General features: G+C 49.6%; 1 non-coding gene across 1 annotated transcript; it reads left to right on the plus strand.

Moving 5' to 3' along the window:
* Positions 1 to 9,950: 9,950 nt before the first annotated feature.
* On the plus strand, positions 9,951 to 10,055 carry LOC116952200 (U6 spliceosomal RNA). Its single transcript, XR_004404408.2, has one exon. It is a non-coding gene; the product is annotated as a U6 spliceosomal RNA (small nuclear RNA).
* The last annotated feature ends 378 nt before the right edge of the window (positions 10,056 to 10,433 follow it).

The following is a 10,433-nucleotide window of genomic DNA, read 5'->3' on the forward strand; positions in this document are numbered from 1 at the left end:
GTGGATTCATCTATCGTGACAAAGATCTCTGTCCCCCCCCCCCCCCCCCCCCCACGTACAGCCCCCAACAGACTGTTGGGGGCAAGTGCTGTTAGCGAGTAGCGGCACCTACGGAGGGTGCGGCACGGCACACGAGGAGGGTGGGTCGCGCAGCAGCATGCCCGGCCGCCTTTGTCTCTCTTCGTGGTGATGTTTACTACACACTGCGACAACCGCAGGCTATCAAAACCATCGTCGTAATCAGCCATGGATTCATTTCGGGTACTCCGGTTTGTTCCCATCGTGCTATGTCAGAACAAAAAAGTTTGGCTGGCTGACTGACTGGCTGACTGCTTTCCCCGCGGTCGCGTGGATTTTTCTCCGTGGCCTCCGCTTTTTCCTTTTCACATTTAGAATCAACGTGACGCGTGTTACATGGCCGCAATGCATTTACAGATCATAAGCCAGTAAGTTTTAGCTCTCATTTGTGGGCAGGTTGGTTATGAAAAAACCCCAGCTATATACAGTGAGGGAAAAAAGTATTTGATCCCCTGCTGATTATGTACGTTTGCCCACTGACAAAGAAATGATCAGTCTATAATTTTAATGGTAGGTTTATTTGAACAGTGAGAGACAGAATAACAACATAAAAATCCGGAAAAACGCATGTCAAAAATGTTATGCATTTATTAGCATTTTAATGAGGGAAATAAGTATTTGACCCCTCTGCAAAACATGACTTAGTACTTGGTGGCAAAACCCTTGTTGGCAATCACAGAGGTCAGACGTTTCCTGTAGTTGGCCACCAGGTTTGCACACATCTCAGGAGGGATTTTGTCCCACTCCTCTTTGCAGATTTTCTCCAAGTCATTAAGGTTTCGAGGCTGACGTTTGGCAACTCGAACCTTCAGCTCCCTCCACAGATTTTCCATGGGATTAAGGTCTGGAGACTGGCTAGGCCACTCCAGGACCTTAATGTGCTTCTTCTTAAGCCACTCCTTTGTTGCCTTGGCCGTGTGTTTTGGGTAATTTTCATGTTGGAATACCCATCCACGACCCATTTTCAATGCCCTGGCTGAGGGAAGGAGGTTCTCACCCAAGATTTGACGGTACAAGGCCCCGTCCATCGTCCCTTTGATGCGGTGAAATGGTCCTGTCCCCTTAGCAGAAAAACACTCCCAAACATAATGTTTCCACCTCCATGTTTGACGGTGGAGATGGTGTTCTTGTGGTCATAGGCAGCATTCCTCCTCCTCCAAACACGGCGAGTTGAGTTGATGCCAAAGAGCTCCATTTTTGTCTCATCTGACCACAACACTTTCACCCAGTTGTCCTCTGAATCATTCAGATGTTCATTGGCAAACTTCAGACGGCATGTATATGTGCTTTCTTGAGCAGGGGGACCTTGCGGGCGCTGCAGGATTTCAGTCCTTCACGGCGTAGTATGTTACCAATTGTTTTCTTGGTGACTATGGTCCCAGCTGCATTGAGATCATTGACAAGATCCTCCAGTGTAGTTCTGGGCTGATTCCTCACCGTTCTCATGATCATTATAACTCCACGAGGTGAGATCTTGCATGGAGCTCCAGGCCGAGGGAGATTGACAGTTCTTTTGTGTTTCTTCCATTTGCGAATAATCGCACCAACTGTTGTCACCTTCTCACCAAGCTGCTTGGCAATGGTCTTGTAGCCCATTCCAGCCGTGTGTAGGTCTACAATCTTGTCCCTGACATTCTTGGAGAGCTCTTTGGTCTTGGCCATCGTGGAGAGTTTGGAATCTGATTGATTGATTGCTTCTGTGGACAAGTGTCTTTTATACAGGTAACAAGCTGAGATTAGGAGCACTCCCTTTAAGATTGTGCTCCTAATCTCAGCTCGTTACCTGTATAAAGGACACCTAGGAGCCAGAAATCTTTCTGATTGAGAGGGGGTCAAATACTTATTTCCCTCATTAAAATGCAAATCAATTTATAACATTTTTGACATGCGTTTTTCTGGATTTTTTTGTTGTTATTCTGTCTCTCACTGTTCAAATAAACCTACCATTAAAATTATAGACTGATCATTTCTTTGTCAGTGGGCAAACGTACAAAATCAGCAGGGAATCAAATACTTTTTTTCCCTCACTGTAAATCAGTGGGCCTTGACCTGTTAAAATACGAAAAAAAGTTAACAGCTTTCGTTTAACATTGCTATTCAATTATTTGTATCAACCTGCATGCGTACGTTTTCCAACCCACGTGTTCCTCTCTGCATCTCAGTGCCGTTCATCTCTCCACGCAATATAGCTCAGTGGGCCTTACCTGGTAAAATTAGAAGAACATTTTTTTGTTTTATAGTTTAATAGTTTAAGTAACGGCATTCTTCTTCTTCGTGGTGGTGGTGGTGGTGGTTGTCGCGAGTTCGATTCCACCTCCTGGGGAGGCAGTTGCAATAACGACGCAAGGTTCACAAATCCGAACTACATGTGTACCACCGCCGGGCGGCACACATGTAGTTCGGATGGATTTGTACACAGGTGTGGTCCAGGTTAATCAATGATCCAGACGCATCTCGCGCGTGGCCGTGTTAAAGTGTGGGCACTGCCACGCGTCTTCCAAGGTGTATTTTTTTTGTCGCCTGCACGCGTGTTCATTACGTACGGATGCGCATGTGCGCGCGTAGTTCACGCGTGTGTTGCGCGGAGTGGTGGTGCAGTGGTTAGCCCGCTGTGCTACGAACACAGAAACGAGCGCGGGCTTTCTCTCTCTCTCTCTCGCCCTCTCTCCGTAGACGATGCGGAGTTGTAGCCAACTTTGTGTCCGATTAGCACAGTTTTGCTGCGTAGGGTGCACAAGAAGTTCAAAACAGATTTCGCTGCGTGTGCGTTGCCCCCAGGTATGTTACAGCTTCACGTGGGGATCTTGGTCGCCGCAGTGCGTGTGTGCCCGAGAATACTGATGAGATGTTAATGCGATCACCAGGTATACAGGAGGCCGTGGGTTCGATCCCGATCCTTGACGCCTGCTGTATATTTGGGGTTAGAGTATCTCTCTCCCTCTCTCTCTTCCCGCGGTCGCGCGACTTTTTCTCCGGGTCTACCGCTTTTTTCCCTCCACGTTTAGAATTCACGTGCATTTAGAGAATTTGGCAGCTATAAATTTCCACGTGATCAGCCACTGTGTTGAGCTATAATTTGTGATGGCCAGGTCGCGTCTCAAAAAGAGCTATGCGGCTCAAAGGGCCATACATACGATAGGGATAGGCTAGGTTCGATTCCTTTGACGAATATCTGAACCGGGTCTGGGCCTCCCTTAGGTCGACTCAGCCTGAAATGAGTACCTGCAGCGGTGTGTAAACATCGCCACCAGGGAGACAAAGGCGGCCGGCCGTAGTGCTGGCCACCCACCCCTTCAAAGGTGCTGCTTCCTAACAACACTTGCCCGAAACAGTCTGCTAAGGCTTCACGGGGGATCTTTATCTCTGTCTGTGTGGGGTCGCGCGCTCACCACTTCGCCATCGCTCTCCTGCCGAAGCAATCCTATTAAAACACGCCTGCACCATCGCAATTATCTTCCGGTAACCTCGTTAAAATAGGATGTTTAAAAAGGGAAAGACGCAAAAAAAATAACTCAACTCCGCACAGATCTCATTTTCTAACCGTACGTCTCAATCAGAGGGCAGAGCTCGTGACATCATCATCATCATCACCGCCACCGCCACCACAACTGTCGTCGTTACAGCTAATGACTATTAAGGCTTCTCGTAATAGCCGTGATGGGTTTCCGCCCGTGGGGGCATTGGGTTAGCGAGCCCATAATGACCGTGTCACAGACACTGATGGGCTGCCTTGAGAATGTGTTAAAGGTTTAAGGCATGGGTCTGGGTGTCTCTCTCTCTCTCTATCGGGGGGTGCATGCTGGCTGTGTCTGTGTCACTTATACAACACTGTCAAGTTATAGGATCGATCCATGGGTCTGGGTGTCCCTCTCTCTCTCTCTCAGGGGGATCATAATGGCTGTGTCTGTGTCACTTAGACAACACTGTCAAGTTATAGATCGAGCCCTGGGTCTGGGTCTCTCTCTCTCGGGAGGTGCATACTGGCTGTGTCTGTGTCACTTATACAACACTGTCAAGTTATAGGATCGATCCCTGGGTCTGGGTGTCTCTCTCTCTCTCAGGGGATCATAATGCCTGTGTCTGTGTCACTAGACAACACTGTCAAGTTATAGGATCGAGCCCTGGGTCTGGGTGTCTCTCTCTCTCTCTCGGGGGGTGCATACTGGCTGTGTCTGTGTCACTTATACAACACTGTCAAGTTATAGATCGAGCCCTGGGTCTGGGTCTCTGTCTCAGGGGATCATAATGGCTTTGTCTATGTCACTTAGATAAAACTGTCAAGTTATAGGATCGATCCATGGCTCTGGGTGTCTCTCTCTCAGGGGGATCATAATGGCTGTGTCTATGTCCAGTAGTCAACACTGTCAAGTTATAGGATCGAGCCATGGGTCTGGGTGTCCTTCTCTCTCTCTCTCTCAGGGGGATTATAATGACTGTGTCTGTGTCACTTAGACAACACTGTTAAATGATAGATCGAGCCCTGGGTCTGGGTCTGGGTCTCTCTCTCTCTCAGGGGGATCATAATGGCTGTGTCTGTGTCACTTAGACAACACTGTGAAGTTATTGATCGAGCCCTGGGTCTGGGTGTCTCTCTCTCTCAGGTGGATCATAATGGCTATGTCTGTGTCACTTAGACAACAATGTCAAGTCATGGGATCGATCCCTGGGTCTGGGTGTCTCTCTCTCTCAGGTGGATCATAATGGCTATGTCTGAGACACGAGCCAGCACCTCTGATATTGTGAGTTTAAGCCCTAGAACAGCGGCTGAGTGTCTCTCTCTCTGTGTCTTTGTGTGTGTTGATAATGGCCGTGTCAGAGACAACGAGACAATACCACTGCCATTCTGGGTACCAGCTCTGGGCCTGGGTGTCCGTTTCTCGGGGGGGGGGGGGGGTGTGGCGGTTCATAATGGTCATGTCGGTTACACTGGGCAAGCACAAACGAGCTCCTTGTTCAGATTCCTCCTCCTCCTCTCTTCCTCGTTCTCCGGGGGTTCACAACGGCCGTGTCGGAGGCACTCAGCCAGAGGCAGTAAACCTCTGAGATCCTGACTTCCACGTGATATGAGACACTTCGTTGGCCTATAGTTTGTGATGGACCAGTTCGCTTCTGAAGAATACCTCGACAACTCTGTGGGCCAAACAAACATGCGACAGGGAGTAGGCTGTAGTTTAGGTGTCTTGCATGAGCTGTAGCCGAGGGGATCGAGGAACGAGATTTGATCGAGCCCTGCGGATTGGATCTTACAGACTTTTACCGGACATCTCTGTAAATGCTGGACATCTGTGAAAAAAAATGGCTTCACCAGCTCAGTCTTCCGGTAACAAATAAACATTTCTGATTCTGATATGCTGATTGTGAGAGCGGCGAGATTGTAGGACCGAGAGAGAGAGAGATAGACTGAGAGAGAGAGAGTTGTAAAGTATGAGTGGAGGTGGTCGGCCTGTCGACGTCGAGTCTGTAAGATGCGTGGTGAGTGTGGCGGACGGGGAAAAAAAAAAGCAACAACGGAGATTCTCGTCTCGCGATGAGCGGCGTCACGTGGTGTATTATAGATGAGAAATCGCGCGTGGCTTCGGGGCACGTTTAAGAGACCGGGGTTCGCATGCCGAAGAACACAAAGGCAAAGGCACCCCGTGTAGCCTTCAAAAGCTTTCAATAGGCTGCTGGGGCAAGTGCAGCAAGCGTAAGAGACCGGAGTGGCGTGCCGAGGAACACAAAGGCAAAGGTCCCCCGTGTAGCCTTCAACAGGCTGATGGGGCAAGTGCGGCTCACGTAAGAGACAGGGGTTGCATGCTGATGAGGAGAAAGGCAAAAGTCCCCCGTGTAGCCTTCAACAATCCGTTTGGGCAAGAGCTGCTCGCGTGTGACAGCGCCTATGATGGCTCACGCGGCACATGCATGGGATCTCGGTAGGTTGCAGGCATTAGATGTGTTTTTTTACGTCGTAAAACGTCTCCTAGATTACTTGTGTACGCAAAATTACGGATATTAAAAACGGGGCTATATACAGCACTATATAATTCCTATATATATGTATGTGTGCGCGCGCGTGTGTGTGTTCAAATAAATAAAAACATATTGTGCCTTCTTTTTTGTTTTCGCTGACCGCTGACGATCCGGACCAGCCACTGGCGACTGGGCGAGGCAGCGCCTGCAACCCGGGTGGGGGGGGTGGTGGGTTCGATCCCCATTCACGGCCTACCGCCTGCCAACACCGATCGCCTCTCGCCCACCTCCGGTTAGCGCAGTTGGCTACATACGGGTGCGAAAGAAGTCCAACACACTGTTCCACACGGACCGGAGCCTGGACACGAGTACAGCAGTGTGGTGTGCTAAACATCGCCACCAGGGAGACAAAGGCGGCCTCGGCAGCGGTGTTGGCCACATTATCTGAATCAGTCGTGGTGGGTCTCCGCCTAGGTCAACTCGGCCTCAACTGTGTGCCTGCTGCGATGTGTATTCAACGTCGCACCTCCGATTCCCGCGCCTCCGATTAGCGCGGTTCGTAACGTACGGTGCGAACGAAGTTCAACAAACATATGTCGCAATTAGGGAGACAAAGGCGGCCGGGCGTGGTACTGGCCACCTACCCCCTTCGTGTACCGTGGCAGCCTTCATAGGTGCTCGCTAACAGCACTTGACCCAACAGCCTGTTAAAGGCTATACGGGGGAACATTGGCTTTGTATTGGTCATATCTATATATAAAGGGGAAATTTGTGAATATGTGTGTCTGTTGGAAATGTTGAGCATACTTCCCAACATGCAACAAACTTGAAATTTGGCATGTGGGTAGCTTCCAGACTGTACACAATGCAAAAAGTATAAAACATACTTTTGTATTTGGGGGGGGGGGGGGCGCAATAATGGATATATTTTGCACGGCAAGTGAACGGTGACGTCACATCTGTGATGTCACCCGCATGCGGCAGCGTCACGCAGTGTGCCTGCTGACGTCACGCACCCCCCCCCCCCACCCTCCGCGTAGGCCGTGTATTATTCCAAGACGAGAATCCAAGTCCCGGGCGAAGCCGGGTAGTAAAGCGAGTTAATTAAATACCACTGCCAGTGTTATGGTGGCGGTGGTCGGTATACCCCAGATGGTGTAGGGACCCGCTAACCACCACACATCCACTAACCACCATACATCCACTAACCATACATCCACTAACCATACATCCACTAACCATACATCCACTAACCACCACACATCCACTAACCACCATACATCCACTAACCATACATCCACTAACCATACATCCACTAACCACCACACATCCACTAACCATACATCCACTAACCACCACACATCCACTAACCATACATCCACTCACGATGCATCCACTAACCACCACACATCCACTAACCATACATCCACTAACCACCACACATCCACTAACCATACATCCACTAACCACCACACATCCACTAACCATACATCCACTAACGATACATCTACTAACCACCACATATCCACTAACCACCACACATCCACTAACCATACATCCACTAACCACCACACATCCACTAACCACCACATATCCCCTAACCATACATCGGCTAACCACCACACAACCACTAACCACCACACATCCACTAACTACGCATCAACTCACCACACATCAACTAACCTCACTCCGCAAATACCACTCTATATATGCATTTAAAAAAAATCAACAAATCAATGGATTTTTTTCTCTTCTTTGGTTCTTTCGGTAAAGTCAGGTAGAATGAGAATAAAGTAATAAAATAACACAAATAAAATTATCACGACGTTTCAATCGATGTAAATAAACCGATGATTTGATGATGCTGCTGCTCACAGCATTGGTGCAAACGGACACACGACAGGAACAACAACGGACGCTTAACATGAATATATAATAGGCGACGATTCGGCAAATGTACCCTTCTTCATAGCACATCCATGAATTCGTTATCGGACGTGATTGCTGCACTCTGAAGGTACATTGCCAGGAACGTCGCCTTATCATAACAACTTTTTGTTCGGCAACAAAGTGTTCGGGTTTGTCTTTGTTGTTGTTGTTTTGATTTAAAGCTTTCGTGACTGCAGTAATTCATATTCTTAGCTCTTTCGGTAAAGTCACGTTGAAGGGAAACAAGAAAATAATAAAATCGCTGCCCGTGGTGCTAACGATATTTTAAAATAAATACATAAATAAATACAAACACCGTTTAAAAATAAATAAATGCAAACCGCCACTTCTTTCAAATGTTTCTTGCCGTTGGTTTTCACACCTGATGATGACCGTTTGTGTTATGGTCGAAACTTCGTGAGAATTTTTATTGTTTTATATATATTTTATTATTTTATTGTTTCCCTTCAACGTGACTTTACCGAAAGAGCTAAGCCTATATAATTTGTTGTTGTTGTTGTAAAAACTATACCAGAGTTATCCACCAGAGGGCAGACACGTAACACAATCAACGCGGAGTGCCGATGCCCTTGCACAAGTGCACACAAGAAAGAGTGGCGGGCCCCGCATGAGCCAGGGAGTGACGGCCACGCTGCCGCACGTGGCCCTGGCTGCCCCGAGTCCAGCAACTTTGGAGGCAGCGGCGAGGGTTGGTGGGTCACCACACGGATGGGCCGTGGAGCTCACTTCTTCCCCCGTGGGAGGGCATCAGAGGAGGTGCCCGTAACACCCCGGATCGCCAGGCTGAGGGCAGTGCAGCAAGCGGACTGATCGCCATCTCGCTCCATCTGTACGGGGAACAGAGCGTTCCCCCCATCCCCCATCCCACCCCGCCGCTCCCCTTCGCCCGCGGTGTATGGATTTTGCCGGGGTTTCTCCGGTTTCATCACTCGTTATTAATACGCTGTAAACATCTTTAAAAAAAAAAAGCATATGCAGCAACTTCGTGACAAATAGCCCTACGGCGGAGTGTTCCTTTCCTGGACAAGTCGGTAATCTCTCATTATCTATTCATCACAGTCTCACGTACGCCAGGGGGAGTCAACGCCGGGAAGATGTATTTCAGACGTATGTCGGTGACCGTGTGACGGCTGTAACAGGGTTGCGAGCGCATGCGTGTGTGCGATGACGAGGTCGACTCAGCCTCAAATGAGTAACCCTGGCGCGGTGTGTAAACATCGTCACTGGGGAGACAAAGGCGGCCGGACGTGGTATAGGTGCTACTCGCTAACAGCACTTGCCCCGTCAGTCTGTTGAGGCTATACGGGGGACCTTTGTCCTTGATGACAATGTAAGTTGTCGGTCAGTTATGACTTCAACTCGAGTCAACAGTCGCATGTGGTTGCGAGGTTGATTGTGGTGGAACCTCTCTCTGCTGGGCCAATGTTGCCGTTTGGTGGAGAATGATGGTGGTGGTGGAGAATGATGGTGGTGGATGGTGGTGGTGGATGGTATTGGTGGACAGCAGTGGATGGTGGTGGTGGGATGGTATTGGTGGATAGTAGTGGATAGTGTTCTTGAATGGTGGTGGATGGTGGTGATGGATGGTGGTGGATGTGGTGGTTAGGGCTAGGGTTAGCCATTTCAAATAGCAAACACTGTTTCATTTATAATACAAAAATTGAGGAGGCACCGGGGTCAGGAATAGGTTATCAGCTGCCTCGCCTCGGCCAGCCGTGACGATAGCACACCGAGGTGGGCTGGTTGGGGGATGAACGAGGGGGTAGGAGGAGGGGGGCGGAGGTAGCAGGGGAAATGGAATGTGAGAGAGACACAGAGAGAGAGAAATGAAAAACCAATTTAATAACAGCTCTGCTCCACGGAAGACGCCTCGCTACATCAGCCTGGCCGAAGCTAAAGAGCTACGGAGCTGTCCTAACATCGACTATCTTTCAGTCTCTCTCGTCTCCGTCTCTCTCTGTCTCCGTCTCTCTGTCTCTCCGGCAGTACACATACTAACATTGGAACGATACGGAGAAGATTAAGCATGCCCCCTGCGCAGGGATGACTCGCAAATTCGTGAAGCGTTCTCTCCGTCTCTCTCTCTCTCGCTGTCTCGCCAGACGCGGCGAGGCCGACTGCCTCCAGTAATAGCGCCCTGGCTTACGCTGCCGTTGAATGGCACTGTGAGTGTACGAGGCACGGCCCGTAATGAGTGAGCGTTCCGGAGAGACCGCGATGTTGTTGTCATCTTCTGCCACCGCCGCCGCTGCTGCTGCTGCCGAGAGGAATTCGTGCATGCGTTGTTGGTGGGTGGTGGTGGTGGCGGTGGTTGTGATAGAGTTCGAGCAGATGTTTCTCAAACTTTTATTGGCTGCAACGGAGCAGCACCCACCGATGCAAACATTTCTGCGGATCCCCCCTCCCTCCCTCTCAGACCCCCCCCTCCCCACCACCCGCGAAAGCCCCTGGTGACA

The sequence above is a fragment of the Petromyzon marinus genome, chromosome 45, assembly GCF_048934315.1.
Source record: "Petromyzon marinus isolate PM22_M1 ecotype Great Lakes invasive population chromosome 45, UKy_Petmar_22M1.pri1.0, whole genome shotgun sequence".
In the NCBI taxonomy this organism is placed as follows: Eukaryota; Metazoa; Chordata; class Hyperoartia; order Petromyzontiformes; family Petromyzontidae; genus Petromyzon; species Petromyzon marinus.